The sequence below is a fragment of the Elephas maximus genome, unplaced genomic scaffold, assembly GCF_024166365.1.
Source record: "Elephas maximus indicus isolate mEleMax1 unplaced genomic scaffold, mEleMax1 primary haplotype scaffold_76, whole genome shotgun sequence".
NCBI lineage: Eukaryota > Metazoa > Chordata > Mammalia > Proboscidea > Elephantidae > Elephas > Elephas maximus.
Window position 1 is genome coordinate 128068 of NW_026060261.1, and position 23715 is coordinate 151782.

The window sequence follows — 23715 nt, forward strand, 5'->3', positions numbered from 1 at the left end:
TAGGCATTAGTAAGCTAAAATGGACATGGTATTGGCCCTTTTGAATTGGACAATCCTATCGTCTCCTAAGCAGGGGATGACAAAACATCCACTTTTCTATGCTTTTAAACAAGATTTTAACAAAGTCTATTTCTGAATAAGTTGGAATTCCAAATTACTGTTTTTACTATTCTGTTCATTTTCACTCTGGACTGAGACTGTAACACTTTCTAATGGCTTATGCTCATATCTTATGTCTCTTTCATCAACTTTTTGCCAAATTCAGGCTTCAAATTCAGAATAATGGAACAGTTTAGATCTTTCCCAGACAACATTTACAAAGACTTTTACCCAAACGTTTTAACAGAAGAATTTCATGACATTTTCCAAATTTATAATTAACTGATCATTATGGTAAAAGCCTTCCTGTTTGTCAAGCCTACAAATGAAAAGAAGTGGTAAATCTAAAAGAGATAGAAGCACCACCCTGTCCCACCACAGCAAAGTCTCAAAATGCTAAATAAAACAGAGACAAACGTCAGTCCTGGGACCCTAAACATCAAACGGAGAGACAAAGAACTCAACCACCAAGCACAGAATAGAATAAGAAGAAACTGACAGAGAACACAGAGTGAGGAAAGATACAAGTGGAGGTCCCCTATCAGCTAACACAGCATGGATTAGCCATCTTGGACTCCTGTCAGAGATCAGCATACAGAGAATAGGGAAAGCAGAGTCACAGAGCTCCCAGCAAAAGACAGAGCACCTGGTAACCAATGACACAGGCTTTCCCACACCCCGTCCTTCCTTCCCCTTCTTGGCATCTGCCGCTTTCCAGCAGGCCAAGTAACGACTTCCCAGAGGGCCAATCCGCCACTTTCCAGCAGGCCCCAACCGTGGCCCAGGAACCACCAGCCCTGTGCCATATGGATTCACTGGGTCCACACCAGCAGGCTCCTTCAGTGTCATTTCTTTGCTTCTGGCGTTGCTTTTTTCAGCTTCTTTTGGTTTCTTTCCTGCCTTTCACCTCCTCTCCCTCCTTTCTATCAAAGACTTCACTCCATGTGCCATCTATGCTTCTTTTTGACAGACTGTGAATCTTGTTGCTTGGCTGGGGAACTGCTTCCTCAGTCTGTGCCAACACCCTGGTGGGATCCCTGGGAACTTCTTTTTTTCCTCTTTCTCTTTGATTTGTTTCTCTTTCATTTTTTATTTTTCTTCATTTCTCAGTTTCTCGTCTCTTTCTACTTACCTTCTTTTCCTGTCTCTTGAATACCTGGTGCTGTGTGTCATCTCTATCCATTCTAGCCAGGCTGTATTGGGCGGTTTGGGAGCCACTTTCCCAGTCTTTGCAGCAGCACCAGTGGGATCCCTGGGAGCATTTGTTTTTCTTATTTCCTTTTTGTTTTTCTTCTGTTCTCATTTCTTGTGTCTCCACTCCAACAACAGGCTCCCTGAGCACTTTCTCTTTTTTTTGGCTTCTGTTTCTCTCTCCTCTTTCTTTTTTTCCCATACCCAACAGAGCTCCACACATCTAACTCCCCTCTCCTCCTCCCTCCTGTCTATCTGCACCATGTTATGAACATCGCACTTCCAAGCAGCACAGGCATGGTGTACTGGAACCTGCCCTGCACTTACCCCGGCATGCCCTGTTGGCCCCAGTACATAGCACAAACAACTCATCCAAGCACCTCCCCTTCAGCTGGACCTGCCATGCTGCACCATAACTGAGCGACTTGCCCTGCGCATTGCACAAGAAGGTGAAAAGTATCGTGTATACAAGTGAGCAAACAAGAAAGAACGCATAATCCACCTGCTCAGACATAACCAAATAAAACAATAAAGCAGGACAAAACAAAAAATGTATAATTAATATAAAAAAGGAAAATAACTACTCAATGTCACCAAGGCAGGTGACAATATCAAAACACATAAAAAACAGGACTGGTCAGTTCCAGTAGACATCCAAAAAAAAAAAAAAAAAGCACCAGATGACTTTCCAGTAGAAGAAAAGGCACTGGAACTACCTGATAGGGGATTCAAATCTCTAATATTCAGAGCTGCCCAGGAGTTGAAAGAAAAAGCAGACAAAAATGAGGAAAAAATAGACAAATTCATGGAAAATGCAGACAAATCCATGTAAAATAGAGAAAAAAGATAAAATAATTTGGGAAAATAATACAGGAACAAAATGTCAAAATTAATTCACAACTGGAAATCTTACAAAAACAACAATTAGAAATCCAAAAGATAACAAGATTTCAGAAATGAATAATGACATAGAAGGTCTAAGGAGGAGGTGTGAAACAATAAAAGAGGATCAGCGAAATAGGACACAAATACTCGGATACTATTTTTGGGAAAAATCTAAAAAAAGAATGAAGAAAAATGAAGAAACCCTGACAATGATGTGGAATACAATCAAAAGCAAAAATTTGCGAGTGATTGGCATTCCGTAACAGGCAAACAAAATGTAAAACACAGAGGATCATTGAAGAATTGCTTATAGAAAACTTTCCCAATACCATGAAAGATGAAAAGCTGACCATCCACGAAGCTCAATGAATCCCATATAGGATAGCCCCCAAGAGAAAATCACCAAGACACATCATAATCACACTGTCTAAAACCAAAGACAACAAAACAATCCTGAGAGCAGCTAAAAAAAAAAAAAAAAAAAGGTCACGTACAGAGGGGAAACGACTAAGCTCTGATTATTCCATAGAAACAATGCAGGCAAGAAGGCAATAGGATGACATATATAAAACCTTGAAAAAATAAAATTGCCAACCAATAATAATATATACTGACAATTCTCATTCAAATATGATGGTGAAATTGGGACATTTCCAGATAAACAGAAATTGAGAGAATATGTAAAAACCAAACCAAACTTACAATAATTATTAAGGAAGTCCTTTGTTCTGAGAACAAAGAACATCAGACCACAGCCTGAATCTAAGACACAAGAATGCACCAGCCAGATACCAACCAACCTAGGAAATGAACTCTCAAGGGCTATTCAAAACCAAAACATTTACAACAGGGAACCAGAGAGGTTAATCTGTAAATGACAACAATTTCAGAACAATAAAAGAGGAAATAAAGAGTGTGGATACAGAATTTTCTAACGGAGAGGAAGGAAAGGTGATACCAAGTAATAATAATAAAAAAAATTCAAACCTGGGAAGAGAAGGGTAAATTTCAGGGTAACCACAAAGAAAGTTAACAAACCTACTCATCAAAATAAAGAAGAAAAACATAAAGTCTCAGTAAACACAAAATCTACAAAAAAAAAAAAAAACCCACAAACAAATTAGCACAGGAGAGTAGGAAAAACAAAGAAATTGTCAGCACCACAAAAAAAAGCACTACAAAATAACAGCAATAAAAGTACCTATCAATAATTAAAGAAAAAAAAAAATTTTTTTTTTTAATTATAGCAAATGTAAATGGCCAAAATGCACCCATAAAGAGACAGAGGATGACAGAATGGATAAAAAAACAAGAGTCATCAATATGCCGTCCACAAGAGACATACCTTTAGAAACAAAGATATAAATTTATTAAAAATCAAAAGACATAAAAAACATTATCAAGAAGCAGCTACCAAAAAAGAGTAAGAGTGGCAATACTAATCTCAGATAAAACAGACTTTAAAACAAAATCTGCCATAAAACACAAAGGGGGACACTATATAATGATTAAAGGGATGCTCTATTATGAAGGCTTAACCATAATAAACATCTGCACACCCAATGACAGGGCTTCAAAATACATAAAGCAAACTCTAACAGCACTGAAAAGAGAAACTGACAGTTTCACTATAACAGTAGGAGACTTCAACACACCACCCTTGGTAAAGGACAGAGCATCTAGAAAGAAACTCAACAAAGATACAGAAGATCTAAAGGCCACAATCAGGCAACTTGAACTCAGAGACATATATAGAACACTCTGCTCAACAGCTTCAAAATACACATTCTTTCCCAAGGCACATGGAATGTTTTCCAGAATAAACCACATCTTAGGCCACAAAGCAACCATCAACAAAATCCAAAACACTGAGATAATACAAAGTGTCTTCTCTGACGACAATGCCATCAAGGTAGAAATTAACAACAGGAAGAGCAAGGAAAAAAAGTCAATTACATGGAAACTGAATAACATCCCATTTAAAAACAACTGGGTAATAGAAGAAAACAGAGATGGAATCACAAAATTCCTAGAATCAAAAGAAAATGAAAATACATCATACTAAAACATTTGGGACACAGCAAAAGCAGTCCTCAGAGGTAATTTAGAGCAATCGATGCACACATTAAAAAAAAAAAAGAAAGGGACAAAATCAAAGCATTAGCTACACAATTTGAATGAATAGAAAGAGAATAGGCAAAAAAGTCCACAGCCACCAGAAGAAAGCAAATAATAAAGATCAGAGCAGAAATAAATAAAATGCAGCATAGAATTAAAAATATATATATATTAGAATCAACGAACCAAAAGTTGGTTCTTTGAAAAGATCAAAAAAATCGAGAAACCACTGGACAAACTGACAAATGAGAAACAGGAAAGGATGCAAATAACCCAAATAAGAAATAAAATGGGGGACATTACTACAGACCCAACTGAAATAAAAAAGGATCATAACAGAGTTTTATGAAAAACTATACTCCAATAAATTTGAAAACCTAGAGGAAATGGACGAATTTCTAGAGACACTGTACCTACTCAAACTAACACAAAATGATGCTGAAAATCGGAACAGACCCATAACAAGAGAAGGGGTTGAAAAGGTAATCAAAAAAACTCCACGCCGCCCCCCCCAAAAAAAAAATAAAGCTCTGGACCAGATGGCTTCACTGGAGAATTCTACTAAACATTCAGAGAAGAGCTTACACCAGTACTACTTAAACTATTTCAGAACATAGAAAAGGAAGTGATACTTCTGAATTCAATCTATGAAGCCAGCATAACCCTGATACCTAAACCAGGCAAAGATACCACAAAAAAAGAAAATTACAAACCAATATCTCTCATGAATATAGATGCAAAAGTTCTCAACAAAGTTCTAGCCAACAGAATTCAGCATCATACCAAAAAAATAATACACCATGACCAAGTAGGATTCATACCAGGTATGCAAGGATGTATCAACATTAGAAAATCAATCAGTGTAATTCACCACATAAATAAAAGGAAAGAAAATAATCATATGATCATCTCAATGATGCAGAAAAGCTATTCGACAAAGTCCAACACTCATTCCTGAAAAACTCTCAATAAAATAGGTATAGAAGGGAAATTTCTTGACATAATAAAGGGCATATATTCAAAACCAATGGCCAACATCATTCCTAATGGAGAGAAGTAGAAAACATTCCCCTTGAGAACAGGAACAAGACAAGGATGCCCTTTATCACCACTCCTACTTAACACTGTGCTGGAGGACCTAACTAGAGCAATAAGGCAAGAAACAGAAATAAAGTGCAACCAAAGTGGTAATGAAGAAGTTAAACTGTCCCTATTTGCAGATGATATGACACTATATATAGAAAACCCAAAAAACTCCACAAGAAAACTACTGAAAGTAATAGATTCAGCAGAGAAGCAGGATGCAAGATAAACATTCAAAAATCAGTTGGATTCTTATACACCAAAAAAAAAAGAATGATGAAAAGGAAATTAGGAAAAAAATAATATAATAACCCCTAAAAAAATAAAATACTTGGGAAAAAATCGAGCCAGGGATGAAAAAGACCTATACAAAGAAAAACACAAAACACTACTGCAAGAAACCAAAAGAGATCTACATAAATGGAAAAATATACCATGTTCATGGATAAGTAGACTCAACTTTGTGAAAATGACAGTTCAACCCAAAGCGATTTACAAATGCAATGCAATACCAATCCAAATACCAACAACATTCTTTAAAGAGATGGAAAAACTTATCATTAACTTTATATGGAAAGGAAAGAATCCCTGGATAAGTAAAGCACTATTAAAGAAGAATAAAGTAGGAGGATTCATACTACCTGACCTCAGAACCTGCTATATAGCTATGGTAGTCAAAACAGCCTTGTACTAGTACAAGATTGACAGATACATCAGCCAATGGAACAGAATTGAGAATCCAAATGTAAATCCATCTACCTATAGTCACCTGATTTTGGCCAAGGGCCCAAAGTCCATCAAATGAGGAAAAGGTAGTCTTTTTAACAAATGGTGCTGGCAAAACCGGGTGTCCACCTGCAAAAAAATAAAACAGGACCAATGCCTCATATCATATACAAAAACTAATTCAAAGTGGATCAAAGACCTAAATATAAAGCCAAAAACTATGAAGTGCATAGAAGAAAAAATAGGATCAACATTAGAGGCCCTAATACATGGCATTAACAGGATATAAACCACAATCAACAACACACAAGTGCCACAGAATAAGCTAGATAACTGGATCTTCTAAAAATTAAATATACACTCATCAAGAGAATTCACCAAAAGAGTAAAAAGAGAACCTACAGACTGGGAAAAAATTTTTGCTTATTACAAATCAGACAAAAGTCTAATCTCTAAAATCTACAAGAAAATCCAACACCTCTACAGCAAAAAGACAAATAATCCAACTAAAAAATGGGCAAAGAAATGAACAGACACTTCATCAAAGAAGACATTCGAGCGGCCAACAAACACATGAGGAAATGCTCACTATCTCTAGCCATCAGAGGAATGCAAATCAAAACCACAATGAGATACCATCTCACCCTGGCATTACTGGCATGAACCAACAGAAAATAACAAACGTTGGAGAGGCAGCGGGGACTCTTATGCACTGCCGGTGGGAATGCAAAATGATGCAACCATTTTGGAAAACGATATAGCACTTCCTTAGAAAGCTAGAAATAGAAATACCATAACCCAAACCCAGTGCCGTTGAGTCGATTCCGACTCATAGCAACCCTATAGGACACAGTAGAAATACCATATGATCCAGCAATTCCACTCCTAGGAATATAACCTTTAGACATAAGAGTCATCACACGAATAGACGTATGCACACCCATGTTCATTGCTGCATTGTTCCCAACTCCAAAAAGATGGAAGCAACCTAGATGCCCACCAACAGATGAATGGATAAACAAATTGTGGTACATGCACACAATGGAGTATTACGCAATGATAAAGAACAACGACGAATCTGTGAAGCATCTCATAACATAGATAAAACTAGAGGGCATTATGCTGAGTGAAATGAGTCAATTACAAAAGAAAAAATATTGCATGAGACCACTACCATAAAAACTCATGAAAAGGTTTACTTACAGAAAGAAACAATCTTTGATGGTTATGAGGGATGGGAGCGGTAGAGATGGGAAAACACTTAACAGACAATAGGGAAGTGGTAACTTTGGCAAAGGGTAAGACAGCACACGATACTAGGGTAGCAACCACATCCTGTACAAGGCCAGGCCAAGGTAGCTCCACAGTCACATCCAAACGCCCTACGGGACCGAATTGCTGGGTTGAGGGCCGTGGGGATGATGGACTTCGGGAATATCAAGCTCAACTGGCATAACGTAGTTTATAAAGAATATGTTTTACATTCTACTTTGGTGAGTAGCGTCTGGGTCTTAAAAGCCTGTCAATGGCCATCTAGGATACTCCATTGGTCTCACCCCTTCGGGAGCAAGGAATAATGAAGAAAACTAAAGACACAAGAGAAAGATTAGTCCAAAGGACTAATGGACCACATTTACCACGGCTTCCACCAGACTGAGTCCAGTACAACTAGATAGTGCCTGGCTACCACCACTGACTGCTCTGACAGGGATCACAACAGTGACCTGGACAGAGCTGGAGAAAAATGTAGAACAAAATTCTAACTCAAAAAGAAAGACCAGATTTGCTGGCCTGAAAGAGCCTGGAGAAACCCTGAGAGTATGGACCCTGATGCACTTTCAGCTCAGTAATGAGGTCACTCCTGAGGTTCACCCTTCAGCCAAAGATTGAACAGACCCATGGAATAAAACAAGACTAAAGGGGCACACAAGCCCTGAGGCAGGGACTGGAACCCAGGAGGGATCAGGAAAGCTGGTAATGGGGAACCCAGGGTTGAGAAGGGAGAGTGTTGTCATGTCTTGGGGATGTTAACCAATGTCATACAACAGTTTGTGTACAAGCTGTTTGATAAGAAACTAGTTTGTTCTGTAAACCTTCATCTACGTTTGAATTTAAAAAAAGATAAAAAATAAAAAAATAGATAAAATAAAATCAACAACGCAATTGGTAGAAGATAAACGATAATCAAAGCATGGTATTTTTCTTCTCTAGAAAATTTTTTACAGCCTCTCTGACATCTTTGTTTCTCAGAGAGTAAATCAAAGGATTCAACATGGGGGTGACTAGGGTGTAACATAAGGAGGCCACGTTACTCATTTCAGGAAATCTGTCAGGAGTGAGATACATAAAAAAGACAGCACCATACAGCACACTCACGACTCTCACGTGGGAGCTACAAGTGGAGAAGGTGTTCTTACGTCCCTCGGTGGAGCGTATCTTGAGAACTGTAGTCACAATATACATGTAAGAAACAATAATGACTCTGATGGTAGGCAAGATGATGATGGTACAAACAGAAAAAGACACCACTTTATAGATAAAGAGATCAGAACATGAAATCCTCTGAAGTGGGTGAATATCACAGTAGAAATGGTCAGTGGCCCGAGAAGCACAAAATGATAAGGTGAATGTCATGCTGGTCTGAAGAACTGAACTGATGCAGCCACGGAAATAGGAACCAGCCACCAAATGAGTGCAGAGACCTGTTGACATCTGAATAGAGTAGAGGAGTGGATTGCAGATGGCAATGAAGCGGTCATAAGCCATGGCTGCCAGGAGAAATCCCTCAGTCACAATAAAGAGGGCAAAGAGAAAGAACTGAGTCACACAGGCTGCAAATCAAATGGACTTGCTCTCGGACCAGAAGTAGATCAGGGCCTTGGGCACAATCACAGATGAATAGAAGAGATCAATGAAGGCGAGGTTGCCTAGGAAGAAATACATTGGTGTGTTCAGCCGGGGATCAGTCATGATAATGGCCATCATCCCAACATTCCCTAGAAGAATTACAGCATATACGAGCAGAAATAGCAGGCAAAGGAGAATACGCAGGTCTGGGCTGACTCTGAAGCCAACAAGAATAAAGTCAGTCACTTCCGAATGATTCCTCCTTTCTCTGGTGCTGAGAGGCACCATGCAAAATAAAGGAAGGAATGCTTTGATTTGACCCTAGTGTTACACTTAATTCTTTAGTGTTAGAATTTAAAGCTACTTTGTAATAATTCTTAATTTTAGCCTTAGAACAGAGATACTGTGACATAAATGGAAGCCAGTTACAATTGATAATGAATTCAAAGGTTAGTTTCATTTCCTAATTCCAGCAATTGGTGGAATTAACTCTTTTGTCTCTGTTCGAGTGCAAAGTCTTCCCACCGCAATGCATTTCACATTTACAAGTACCACTTCTCTATGTATTTCCACCCATGATTTACACAATAACTTCAATATCATGAAACGGTTGTTGAAAGTGAGCAAATATAACTGACATTTTCTAAACAATTTATATAGTCTCAGTTTGGAGATAGAGGGGGCTTCATTGGCCAAAGTGAGGAATAATTCAGTACCAATGAATACGAAGAATGTGAATGAATTGAAAAATCACCTAGGAGATGCAATTACTTTTTGTGGGTCACAGGTACTATATACCCTCTAGGAGAAAAGTTGTGCACATCAAAACACAAAAATAATTTTCCTGCCCTTACCAGGATTTCTCTTCTAGATGGACTCACAAAGCCCTAGCATAAACAAAAAATTTCTGCATTTCCTGAGCCCAAGGCTTACAGTTCTTGGAGAAGAAGACCACACACAGTTTAGCTAGAGGACATATTTTAGAAATGGACACAGAACAAAAAGATACACATGAGGAAATCCTTGAAAGCGTATTTGTTTATCTTCCAAAATACCTTTCATGGGCATCGTTAATTCATTCACCACACAGCTCAATTAGACTTTGAACTCCTTGTATGAACAATATGGCCTACCCTTTCTCTCGCCTCAGGCCTTTATATGCATAATTTTCTCTAAGCAAGAATTAAATACCAAACATTTATGCAGTATTTATTATATGCCAGGCCCTTTTCTAAGTAACTTACAGAATCTATACAATAATAATATGAGAGAGGTCTTATGATGTTCCCTAGTGTACAGATGAGAAAACTGAGGCACAAATATATGAAGAAGACTGCTGAATGTCAACTGCTAATGTCAGAAGCAGAATCTGAAGCCAGGAAACCTCCAGAATCCAGCTCTTTATTACTATACTACACCACATTTTGATAAGGGGCACTTCTAGTGTCCTTACCTGACTTACTATAGAGGTGAGCTGAAGTTTCACATCTTCAGAATAAGCTACCTAATTCTCCAGTCTTCACCAAAATATCTTTGTATACATCATGCTTCCAAGGTTATAGCTGTCATCAGAGTATTTCAATACTCTTTCAATACAAACAAGTAGTCCATTTATGACCTATTATTTTAAAAGGTACTTTTACCTCGTATCCTCTTGTAACTTCTTAGATTCAGTTAAAAGTGAAGAATTGCAATGTTTTCCTCCCTAGACAATAATTTTCTTAAGATCAAAATTCAGCTTGGTTTCTGTATATCGTCAGCATCAGCATAACGTTCTGTGTCTGACAATTGTAATTAATCAGTACATATTTATTATACAGGTAATATGGAATGATAACTGAGCATGAAGATTCATAGAAAAACTTGAGGGCTCTGTAATAGTTCCAGGGTTAGTACTGGGTTCAGTGTAAACAGACCTAAGTCTCAGTTTGCTTCTCTCACTTTCTGACTGGGACCTTTGACCAGTTACTCATGCTGTCTATGTCATCCTCATATACAAAGTGGGGATAAAAATAATATAACCCTCAAAGGTTTCTTGGGGATATAAAAAGAGATAATGTATGTAAATCAGTTAGCATCATTTTTGGCAGAGAAAGTACTCAACAAATGTGAGTTATTCTTTTTATTTTTTATTATACCTTACCTTCTCAATCTCACAATTCACACCAAAATAATTGGTGCTAATGAGGTTTATATTAATAATATATAAAGGTGCTTTTGGATTAACCATTTGAAGCTGAAGGAATGAATCAAAGAAATTGTAACAAGCTTAAAAAGAAAAAAACTGAAGTACAATATTTTGCCTAACGGAGAAGATGGCAGAGAAAAATGGCATTTTGTGTTAATGTTATTCAAGAATATATTAATGTTGAAAATAAAATATTTACCAGCCCCATGAAAAATTAAATATGCAAATAATTTATTGTCAACAGAATTTTAATTAGGTGCTACTTAGTGCCTGGAGAGTTGTGAGGTAGTTAAGCAGTGAAAACACAGCCTGTAATAGTCATGAAATATTATTTTTAATAAGACATTGTATTTATTAACCTTAGGAGCAAAAATACAGATTATTGTAAGATTTACTCCTAATAAACTAAGCAAACTTTAATAGGTTTATGACTGAAAACATTCACACATTAAAAAGATAACACTTCCTACAGCAGCCAACAAGCAAGCGGTCAGTCCATTTATGACTTAGTATTTGTCAAAAATGCACGTGTTTTAAAAGTTACTTTTACCTTGTATCCTCTGGTAATTTGTCAGATCCAGTTAAAAGTGAAGAATTCCAATGTTTTCCTCTTGTTATTGTTTTCACTCTGGGAATGGTAAACATAAAGTTAATCAATGACTGTGCCACAACCTCAAGTGCTGAAAATCAACTCTTTGAGATAAAATGAACTACAAAAAAATTCCCAAATACATGTTCATTATCCCAGTTTTATATTCTTCCCATATAGGACTGGAATTTGTTTTCCTCGTTGCTCTATTTAAATTATTGGCCTTTCCTTTAATAGTTTGTTCCATGAAAAATGCTATAGGTCTTTTTAGAAGAGAGATGAAGTGAACTTTCCAAATTATGCTCTGCCATACTGAAGTAATTCCAGAAATTATATTCTGTAGTCATGCGAAGTAAACCTGAGGAATCAATCGGCAGGATATTCTCTCGCCTCCATTTCTGGATGCTTATACTCTTTCAACGAAGAAACAAAGATTGCCATGGATATGTAAGAAAAGCAGAGGCGCTGAGCCAAAGGTAATGCTGACAGTCTGCCAAAACATCTGCAGCAGTTATCCACAATGGATTTGATTGGACATAGCAGTGCAACATTTTCAAATAATTGCAGCATTGAGGCTTCCCTCATCTTCTGGGAAAGAAGGAAGTTTAAGTCAGTTATTAAGACATCTAGACCTAGGCTCCATGAGGACCACAGAGGCTCTAGATTAAAACATAACAATAGAGTCTAGTAGAAGTCAAAGTGCATACGAAGAGTTTTATGGGTCCCTGTTTGTGGGGATCCTTTGGGAGGACAAAAGAGAGCTGTCAATTTTGATTTCTTCACTGAAAAAGAAGCATTTTAAATGTATTATTAGAGCAAAGTTTTGCTTGGCAAAAGAAACAGATAGGAAATATTGTACTTCAGAATAAATTTTCTATTCGTTTGGTCTTAGCAGTAATCTTAATGCCTTGAAATGTACCTAGCAGGGTGACTCAAACCTTTTATGAGGATCTGAGCTTTGTGTTCTTGTCTCTGATGGAGTACTCTAGTTGCTCATTAAGATTTACCATCAGACATGACAGTACTAGAAGGCATTCTGAAAAATTCCCTGGGTTACGGCTGTACTCCTCCTTCTCTCCTTATCAACACTTTCCTTGGCTAATCAGAATCTGTCACTCAAAAGAATACAAAGCATCCATTGTACCTCTTGGTTCAATGAAAAGAAGAATCCACAAGTGTCCAGAAGAGAGTCTCAATTTGTAGTGTATTTTAGAAATTGATTGTCCCTTTGTAAAACTATTCCTCTTTTGAGTAGAAATTATCAGAGTCCAAAGACCTATGGGTAGAAAAAAAAAAAAAGGTACAAGGAGTTTAGTAGATTTTAAAGTGACATTCCCAATTTTACCCCTAGCACTTAGACTTGCAGTCTGGTTATCGGAGAAATAACCTCATACGTTGGTTCCTAATACAGAACACAGATCACATGTGGATGACAGTGACCCAGCCTCTCATGACGTTGACATCAACACTTGATCCAAGAACTGATTCTTCAGTGAGCGATTACGCCACTCCAGTAATGCATCAGATTCTCTTTGATTAGTTGCATGAACAGTCTATCGAATTTCATGGGTATGAGTTCATCGCCTTCCTATTCTTGTAAAATGAGTACCTTGCTACAGTGCAATAGCGTAATATAGCATGACAGTGATTAAAACGTTTGTTTATTCCATATCAGGCAGTATTAACTGAAGCAACTTGAACAGAAAAGGCAACATCTATATACTTAGAGCAGTGTCCACACAAATTGCTCTTCCCCCTCATGGAAAAGTTCCAATGAGATTCGCCTGAAAATTGTTAGCTGGCTGGTAGTTCATTCCATTGATGAATTAATTGAATGGAAAGTGAAGTGAATGGGAAAGAGACTAGAAGATAACAGGTCATCGCCTTCACCAGATTATTGAGAATGTAATTTTCAAAGCATTCATATGGGAAACTAATATTGCCCATTTTTCTAACCACTTAGGTCCATCCATAAAGAAACCACTTTGTCAATAATCCTCCAAACTTGTTGCTTCCCAAGCTCCTGGTGATTCGGTTAAATCATCAGCCACTGCTCAAACGTCATTGTAGGTGAACATCTCCGTTGTACTTCCAGGCAAACTGACCAAGATACACAGCTTGAAATTATGTGCGCTAAGGATACTTTCATTACAGGAAACAGCCTAAAGTTGGAACAGTAAGCTATATTGTCCATTTCCTTCTGATGCCCATATTCAACGCTGCAGCATCTATAAACCGGGCTGCATTTAATTTTTTCCTCAGAAACTCTGAATACAGAATGTTTCATGCTAATAGGTATAGGCTGAGATACAGATACACTGGAATATAAATCATTACTCATAAAACTTCAGCCAGTTATCATATACACCATTTGCCCTTAATAACAATTCTGTCAAACCCATGTATATGCCTGAAGGATTATATACCATATGTTCACCTTAACACAGTCATTTGTATCCATAATAAAGAATACAGGGCCCAAGTTAGGAGCTTTTGATCAAAAGATAACTTGCAGGAAATTTGCTTTTCTAGAAACCTCAGAAGACAGTGCTGTGATTTTTCCAATCAGGGTTTGTAATAGTTTCCACAGAACATCTGATAGTCCATAAAGACTCGAAGCATCCCTGGATATTCTTATTCATGAGTTCAAAGAAGCAACACTTCTCTTCCTGAAGAAGCTGAACCAGCTGAAGAACACTGTCATTTTATGGCCCATGGAAAGCTGGGTGCTTCTTTGAGGGGTGGGGCCATATCGGGGACTCAGTGTTGGTCTCTGCTGCTGGCAGATTGGGCACTTGGCAGTGGCTGTCACCAAGTCTGCGTTGATGAGTACAAGTCTATGTTGCTGGGCCCATGCATAACCTCCATCCCTGCCATCATGGCCGCTTTGTTCATGAGCAATGATGGGAGTACCTGGGAAAGGAGAATGAGTGGTTTCCACAAAACACGTCATTCTACCCACGTCTGCTGAGGTCACTCTTTAGTGAGCATTCACATAAGGCACAAATATCTTCACTTCTTTGGCCCATTCAAAGAGGTATATCCACATACCACTTCCCCATAAATCCTTATCTCCAGTTTCCCAATCGTGCCCTTCCAAGTCCTTGACAATCCAGCTAAACCACTGGCCACAGCCCATGGATCAGTATACATACAATCGCACATCTGGCCATTTCTCCTTCCAAGCAAAGTGAACACCCAGGTGCACAGCTCAAAGTTCTGCCCATTGGGAGGATTTCCCTTCCCCATTGTTCTTCAGGGAGGTCCCAGCAAGGGGCTATAGTGCTGCTGCTCTCCATTTTCAACGAGTGCCTCCATATTGTGCAGAACCATCTGTAACCAAGGCATGAGTTTTCTCATCTTCAGTCACCTGACCATAAAGAGTTCCCATGAGGCCACAGGTGCAGACTGGGAGATGAAAGGTATGTGGCAGGAGTGGAGACCATGGCATCTGGGCATTTTCTCATGCAACTTACTTGTGCCTTCAGGTCCTGCTGAGGCCCGATCTTGTATATACCACTTCAATTAATGATGGAGTGCTGCTGGGCACATCCAACTTTATGACTCTGTGGGTCAGAAAACATCCAGTTCATAACGGGCAGCTCAGGCCACATGGTGACTCGGTGGCCCATGGATAAGCGTTCAGTCTCTACTAAGGCCCAGTAACAAGCCAAAAGCTGTTTCTCAAAAGGAGAGTAGTTAAATGCAGAGGATGGCAGGGATTTACTCCAAAATCCTACAGATCTGCACAGTGATTTACCAAGAGGGACCCGTCCTTCTAAACAAGGATGAAGAAAAACGCATTGGCCAGATTAATGGCTGCATACCAGGTACCAGGAGGTGTGTTAATTTGCAGTTCACTCCTGCAAGGAAACTCCTCTTCCAAACTGATTGGCTGCTCACATCAGATTACAAAATGGAGACTGATTACAAAATTTCTGCCAAACCCCTGAGAATCATGCCCTAACCAAACTGACACATAACATTAACCATCACAGTGGTGATGAAAATGTTCTGAAGTAGATACTGAGGATGGTTGAATAAGATTGTAAAAGTACATAAAGCCACTATGCTACATGCTTTAAAACTATTAAAACATTTTATTCTATGAGAAATCTACCTGTGAAAATAGTATAAAATATAAAGTATAAAGTGATCTGGAAAAATACTACGACAAAATCAAAAAAATTCCCACTCAGGTGAGTTGAAGAAAAGGTGTGGTTCTGGAGCTGAAATTCCCTAGCTGTGAATGAGGAGTGGCTGTGGAGGATGTGCAGCAAATGACTCAACCTCTGGTGACCGAGGCACAGCTGGAGATGGAGGACCTGGCGCTCTATAGAGCTCTGATGTTGAGCAGGAGCAGAATCGATGTCAGGAGGTGGCCTGGGAGCCATTTCTGGAGGTGGCACAGGATTCAAACCTACCCCTCCAGCTGTCTGTCCATCTGATATTGGTGACGGAATAGTTGGTGCACTATGGAGCTCCAGCGTTAGCACAGGGGCAGGATCAACATCAGCAGGTGATCCAGGGGCTGGTTCTGAAAAGGATCCACGACGTCCCTGTCCCCAGGAGGTCACAATCTGTAGGGGAGACATGAAGATGGATAAAAGAATGGAAACAAGTACATGCAAAGAGAAAAGCATATTTTATAGAGAAAATAAGGTGCTGTGAGATAAGGCTGGTGTGTGGTCCAAAAGACCTCATTACAGTGACATTTATGCGTGACCAGAATGACAGGAGGGACCAGCTCTGCACGAGTCTGGGGACAGTGTACCAGGGAGAAGACATAGCTGGTGCAGAGACTGGGAGGCAGATGTGAGTTTGTCCAGAATGGGGGTTGAAATGCAGCCAGTATGGCTAGAGGGAACTGAGGAGGAGAGGAGGCAGGAAGGAGGAGGACAGGTCCAGGATCCATGACCTGGTGGGCTGGTGGAGTCATCTCCTGCTCTGTGATAACAACACCCCCAAAACTAATGACTCACAACACAACACAGCACACAGTCTCTGTAGGCCAGGAATCCAGGCATGGCTTACCTGGTGACTGCCCCAAGTTCTCAGGACCCTGTGGTTGTGGTCTCAACTGAGTCTTGACTGGGGAGGATCTGCTCCCTACTCACTTCCATGTTATGAGCAGGACTCTGTGAGCTGTTGGTCTGGAGGGCCTCACTCCCTCTCTGTCTGTTGATCAGGACCCTCCCTCAGGTCTTTGTCACATAAGTCTCTCCATGGGCAGGCCATACATCACAGCTCCTTCCTGGGCAAAGAGAGAGAAATAAATGACAGACAGAGAGAGAGAACTGAGAAAGAGAGAGAGAATAAAAGAGAACCAAGAAACATTGCCCCAAATGGGGTCATTATGAGTTGAAATCGACTCAGTGGCACCTAACAACAACATTCTTGAGAAGCGAGTCCCTGAGTCCAATTCAAAGTGGGGGAGGATGTGGAGACCAGGAGGTAGGATTGTTGGGAGCCAATGTGCAGGCTGTTCACCCCCTACTCTGAGATGAGACACTGTCAGATTCTATATAATGGGAGTTACTGAAGGGTTTTATGCAGACGGTGACAATATCTGACGTTCATTTAATTCCAACCCCATCCTAGTGCAGATTGGGGAAATGAGACCAAGAGTGGAAGTGACTTTCCCAAGCTCACAGCACCAGAGCCCAGCCCTGTTTGGAGATGTACTCCATGCTGCTTCCCACCCCTGCTTGAAATTCTTCCATCTCTGAGTTTGTGCATTAGGTACAGGGGCAGATTATCCAATAGGCAAGGTAAGCACGGTGGTGAACACCACATCTTTGATGTGGCAAAACCCATGTGAAATTGTTCACTAAAGATTAGAAAGTAAGCACAAGTAGACCTGTGCTTACCTTGCTTACAGGGTCATCTGCCCCCCGTCAGGGACTGTATATCTGAAAAGAGGCTTTGATTATATAGGAAGGGGCTGTGGGGTTCGGAAAGGCAGGTGCCAGCCATACCTAGAAGCAGAGTACTAGATGCAATGAAAAAATATAAAAAGGTGAAAATGTTCATTACAGATGATCTGGTAAGCAGGTAAGCCATGTGCTTACCTTGCCTATTAGATAATCCACCCCTGATTAGCTACAGGTAATGCCAGCCCACGGGTTCGATAGGTGTTACCTCACATATCTCTGCTGAGGTTCCTAGGAAGAAGACGCTAGAATGACCCCTATTGTGTAGGTAGAGGCACTGGGGAGGCTCTGAAAACCACAAAGACTTGTCCAGGGTCACAAACTGGTTGAGAGGGATGAGCTTTGTCTGAACCCAGCTCTGTCTGCTCAAAGCTAGGGCCCTGGATATGCCCAGGCCTTCCCCAGGTTCTTGGGGCAGGCGAGGGCTGTGTTGGTGTCACTGTGTACAGTTATGGAGATGGCATGGGGAGAGATGAGCATTCAGCAGCACAGAGGGGACTTTGGGGAGGTCTTAACTGACATCAGGCCCAAGTCAGGAGGCCAGGACGTGACCTCACTTCCTTGACGACAGAGTATATAGAACTTGGAACCCTGGTGACCAGCCCCCTACCCAGCTCACTTGAGTGGGGACACTCAAACTAGGAACATATTTTCTTGTTGTCTCCCATCTTCCCTTGTATCAAAGCTTGAGAGACCGAGGAGTTCAACACTTTCAACAAGGCTGAGACATGGTCTTGTCCCCCAACCACGAAAGCTCAGGCCATTCACCAAAAAGAATCCAAAGGTAACACAGGATGGCCCAGGGCTGCCAATCCAGGCCAGGCCACCACTGTGATCCCACCTGGGCAGATCCACACCCATCCCCAAGTTCATACCATTCCCCAGGCCATGCCAGCCCTTGTCCTCATGGGGTCCCCAGTAATGGGGGCTGGGAGGAAATGTGGACAGAACTGATGAGGCAGAAAGTTGTTGGCTGAGGCAGGGGCCATCTGCGAGAGAGATGGTGGGGGTCAGGGAAGGAGGCACCATGTGATCTGGGGAGATCTGGGAGAGGAGGAGTGATAATAAGGATGATGAAAATGGTGCTGCTGCTTCAGGACTAGCACACCTGGAGGGCAACCCCTAGGTCCACCCCCACGGTCTCTCACCATACTGGGTTCATGGGGCTGAGTCTGACTGTGGCTGGGACTAATCCATCAGGTTCAGTGCCTTGGGGAGGCTGGGGGCTGGGCTGGCAAATGTGGAGGCCTCTTTCACTTTCCTGCCCTGACCACCCTGATAACACAGAACACTGGGATATAAGTCTACCCAGGGGTTCCAGTTCAGACCAGGCCTTAGGGAGGGACTCTCGGGGTCACAGGCTGAGTCAGCACTCTCACCTGGGCCTTCTCAGAGATCCAGCTCACCCTGAGTGTGGCAGTCAACGTGCAGCCCTAGCTGCTGGCATTGCCTGGGCCACTGGTGACCCTGTGCCTGCCCAGCTTCTGCCAGACCCTGCTGCAATAGTCAGAGGTTGATTTTTCTATCCGTGGACTTTGTCAGGGCTGGATGGTGCAGCCCACAGGCCGACCCATCCAGCATGTGGGAACTGGGAGCTCCTCGGAGGCACAGGGTTTGAGGGGCAGAGAGGGAAGCAGGCAGCTCGGAGGGGGTCTTGATGCCTCCCTGGCCAGTGCTGGCACTGTTTCTGCAGAACTGCCCGCAGGAGATCCCCAAGGAGAAGGAGAATGGTGTCATCTACTCGGTCTACCCCAGGAAAGGGGCCAGGAAGGGCTGGCACAGGTTCTGGGTGAGTGCAGGGGGAGGGGAGTGGCGTCCCCACCCAGGGACCCGAGACGACCAGAGGGGGCCCGGGCCCCAGAAACCACCCTGTAGATCTCAGGTCCTCCCCAGGACTTTCCGTCTCGAGGGCCCCCAGTCCCCTCCCAAAGGAATCAATCTTCGCCCTCCTCCCCACTGCTCCCCCTGCCCTGGCCAGCTACAAAGTCACTCTTCCCATATTTGTAGGAATATCAGGAACCAGTTTTTTTACTGTCCTCACTTAAGTCCATGCACCTTTTGCATGTTGCTGCTGTTTTAGTGTTTAACTTCCAACTCCAAGGCCCAGGCAGCAGTAGGCTGGACTGTCCTTCCACACCTTCTCCCAGCTTCACACATCATCACACTTAGCAGGCTTCTTTTACCCTAAAGTGCAGGGTTCAGACTATTACACACCGTTTTCTACAACCTGCAGTCTCCGGGAACACATCACATGACCCTTTCAGGTCAGGGGCTGTATCCTGACTCGCTGCAGAATGTTCCAGAAGGGAGGCCTATCCCCACAGGGACTGAGCCTCTCACTGCTGCTGGCCCTGGACTGATTCCTTCTGCTGCCCTTTCAGCAGGGCTGCAGGAATGCTTACGTGTGTCCTCATACAGTGACCCACCCAGGACAGACCCCCAGGAGTGGCATGCTGGGGAAGGATGTGCACATTTCAAGTTAGGATCACTAGAGCCAGACTCTTTCCCAAAACAGCGGTCGCAGCCCCGGGGCCGAGCAGTTTGTGATGCTAGCTGCGTCTCTGCATTGAGCCTGTCACGGTGTTATGGTTCTTTTCCATTTTGCCAGTCTGCTGTCAGGGTGGCCAATAAAACTGCAGGGTGGTTTTGAGGCATTTGTTGTCCCTGAGAAGCTGAGCCACCTCTCAATCCTTTACCAACCATTCACATTTGTCCTCCCTGAGCCATCTGGTCAGATTCTCGGTTCTCCAGGATCTCCAGGCTCTCACCCTGGGCTGGATCTGGGTGCTCCGTAGCTTCGGGTTCTCAAAAACCCCTTTAATGCACAGAAAGAAAAATCCGTGTCTTGCTTATCTCATGGGTGTATCCGCTCTGTGCACTGTCTGCAACTGGGAGGGAGTGAGCTTGCACCAGATGTTCCCCTCTGAGTCAGGAGCAGAGCAACCCTCACACAGCACAGAAGAGACATCAGGGAAACCTAGTGTCACACAGTTCCGGGTTCTGACCAGGTGACTTCGAGCAGATACTGGATATCACCAAGCCTCTGTTTTCACATCTCTGGAATGGGGTGTTTTGTGAGGACACAGTGGGATACTGTTCTTTCTACAGGGAGATACCATGGTTACTTTAGTTAATAAAATCATTTCAGGTTCCTAATGTTTTTAATCATCTCCTACCTCCAATTCTGCCTGGAAAGCTGAGTCCTGTTTCCTGCTGAAGGCACTCATGTTCCACCTCCCGCGACAGGTCACTGAGGGAGAGGGAGTTCCTGGTCCAAGCTCCGGGCCCCCAACCCTCCTGCTGGTTCGTGGGCTGCCTCTGACAGTATGTCCCCACTTTGTCCACCCCAGTGTGTCTATAGTTCACATGCGGACCTGGATGAGGCCCGGGTTATGGAAACGTTCAAGAAAGGCTCACTGGAGAAGCTGGTGGAGCTCCTGGTGCCCGCCTACCTAAAGGGTGACATCTCCTACATCAAAATCTTTCTGGGAGCCTACAGAACCTACACCACCACCCAGCAGGTCCTAGACCAGCTGCTCCAAAGGTGAGTGCCCTGCCTTCCACAGCCCAATGGGGACTCTACCTCCTACCAATTGTGAGTCTGGAGAATGTCACTTCACCACTCAGTGCCTCAGTTTTCTCCCCTGAGAAGTGGGGTGGTAAATGTCCAATCAACTAGAATTACTGTCAGGACCACACGGGATAAGCCATCGAAAGTGTGTACCCGGAGCCCAGCTCTATGGTAAAGGGTGCTGGAAGGACTGAAATGTTCGCGTTTATTATTTTCCTTTCTCCCATGAAGAAGCTGTCTGCCTCACCCCTTATTTACTACATGCCTTTGAGCAAACCTACTTCCCATTTGTAAAGGGGAGGTGGAGATTCCATTTAGTGGGTGCTGATTTTTTTTTTTATATATAACCAGAACAGGGATCCATGGATGCTTGTAGAGGGGACCCAGGACTCTCAGACACCTGGGAAGGTGCTGGTTGGGTTCACTCATTCACCAATTATCCATGAAGCCCCTACTATTGCAGGCACTGTTCTAGGTACTTAGCATTTTTCACTGAACAAAGCAGATAGGCAGCCCTGCCATCCTGGGCCTCCAGTCCGAGAGTCACACAGGAACACGAGATATCTTAAGCAGGTAGTGCCCACAGTGCATTAGATGTGACACCCTCACATCACCTCTAGGTATGGATGTAACCACCCCTATTCTGCTGAGTACGGTGAGGCCCAGGAGCAGCTGAAAGGGTGAGTGGACTTTGGGTGGTGAAGGAGGGGCTCCTATCTCTACAGAAGGGTGGAGGTTTTAGGGGGCCTGTGTCTGGATTGGGGGAAACCCTGGTGGCGTAGTGGTTTAGTGCTATGGCTGCTAACCAAAGATTCTGCAGTTCAAATTCACCAGGCACTCCCTGGAAGCTCTGTAAGGCAGTTCTACTCTGTCCTATAGGGTCGCTATGAGTTGGAATCGATTTGATGGCACTGGGTTTGGTTTTGGATTTTGGTGTCTGGATTAGGGTTGGCAGACCTGGGGCCCCACGTATCTAGATTCTAGTACAGGGATGAGTTTAGGGGAGCCCCCTGCAGGATGTAAACAGTCATAGAGAACTGGGAGTGGAACCTGGGCATCCCGGAGAGCAGAGGGGAGGCTCAAGGCACAGAGAGGCCCCTGAGAGAATTCATCCTCCCACGATTCCCTCACATCACCGGTTGCCCCCTCCTCTGTTTGGGGTCCAAAACAGGAGGTCCAGGGGGACGGGGGTGGAGAAAATTGCTCCCAAATCCCGATCACCAGTCGCGGGTGCTCAGCTGCATGCGGGGCCCCTGTCCCAGGGGAGAACAGTGTCCGTGGGAGAAGAGACCCTCACACACATGCAGAGAACCAGGCAGCATGCTGGTGCACACGCTAAGACGAGGGCCTGAGGACCTGCGCATCTGGGTCAGGGGACAGACTCCGTGTGTTGCCCAGCATCAGATAATCCTGGAGCACTACTGTGTGCCAGGCTGTGAGGTGAACATGCAGACATGCATCTCCGTGCCCTTAGAGGGTTACTGTCCAGTGGGGAGAGGGCCAGGGGACAGAAAGGATGTAATTCAGGCTCCCCGAGGAGTGATAGTCGGTCAGAACACTGATGGGGAGCTCCGTGGGACAAGGCTCTGTGCTAGCCTCCTGTCCTGCCACTGTCCTGGCAGCCAGAGGGCATGATGCAGGGTGCTGCTGACCTTTGGAAAGTCAGGGGCAGACAGAGGGACTGGCCCCTTGCAGGGGTGTCCTCGGAGGGCAGTATGGTGGGAAAAGCCAGGCCTCTGACCCTGCTCTTCACCACCCACCCCCAGAGCCATCTCTTTTATCCTGGGCACATGGCTGAAGGAATGCTCAGAGATTTTCAATCAGTCCCCGGACTTCCCCTGCCTAAAGCTCGTGGTGGAGTATGTGCAGGTGAACATGGCAAGCTCACATCTGGAACACTGTGCCCAACCTCTCTTGGCACAGCTGGATCAAATGGAGGTCACTGAGGCAGAGCCAGAGGGTGAGGAAGACTGGGCATGACTGCATGTGAGCTTTTGAGGGGCAGGGGGGAAGACCCCCAGAGTTTGAACCAGTGTTCAGAGTAACTTCAGAACCTCCTCTGGTGGACTAGTCTGGGAAGACTTCCTGGGGTGGAAACCTTGGGAATGGGCTTCTCTTCGTGGCAGTGGGTTGTTTTCCATCACTGGGAAAGCATGAGGAACGGCAGTCATGTTGGTGAACCTTTCTCCTCTTGCAGCTCTAGAGCCGGGGCCAGCACCAACTGCAAAAGGAGCTCAAGAGCTAACTTTGCCCCAAGAACCAGCTCCTGGACAATCTCCTGGGGTACATTCTGCTCCTGTATGAGCACCAGAGCACCATAGTGCACCACCTATTGTGTCATCAGCTCCAGCACTGGCACCAGATAGAGAGCTGGGAACGGGTGGATCCCTCTCCTGGGCCACCTCCAGAACTGGCTCCTGAACCACTGGCTGATGTCAATCCCGCTCCTGCTCCTATTCCAACACTGGAGTTTGATGGAGCCCAG

At 43.2% G+C, this 23715-nt stretch overlaps 1 long non-coding RNA gene and 1 pseudogene across 1 annotated transcript in view; both read right to left on the reverse strand.

Annotated features, from left to right (window-relative positions):
• Positions 1 to 5877: 5877 nt before the first annotated feature.
• Positions 5878 to 23715, reverse strand: part of LOC126069916 (uncharacterized) — a 68087-nt gene continuing 50249 nt past the window's right edge. Inside the window, exons 3-7 of the long non-coding RNA XR_007516097.1 lie at positions 16761 to 16980; positions 16151 to 16306; positions 12871 to 13002; positions 11688 to 11765; positions 5878 to 6231 (exon numbers count right to left, since the gene is read on the reverse strand). This is a non-coding gene — a long non-coding RNA (uncharacterized LOC126069916). The remainder of the gene's footprint in view (positions 6232 to 11687; positions 11766 to 12870; positions 13003 to 16150; positions 16307 to 16760; positions 16981 to 23715) is intronic.
• Positions 6579 to 11169, reverse strand: LOC126069915 (olfactory receptor 9K2-like; annotated as a pseudogene).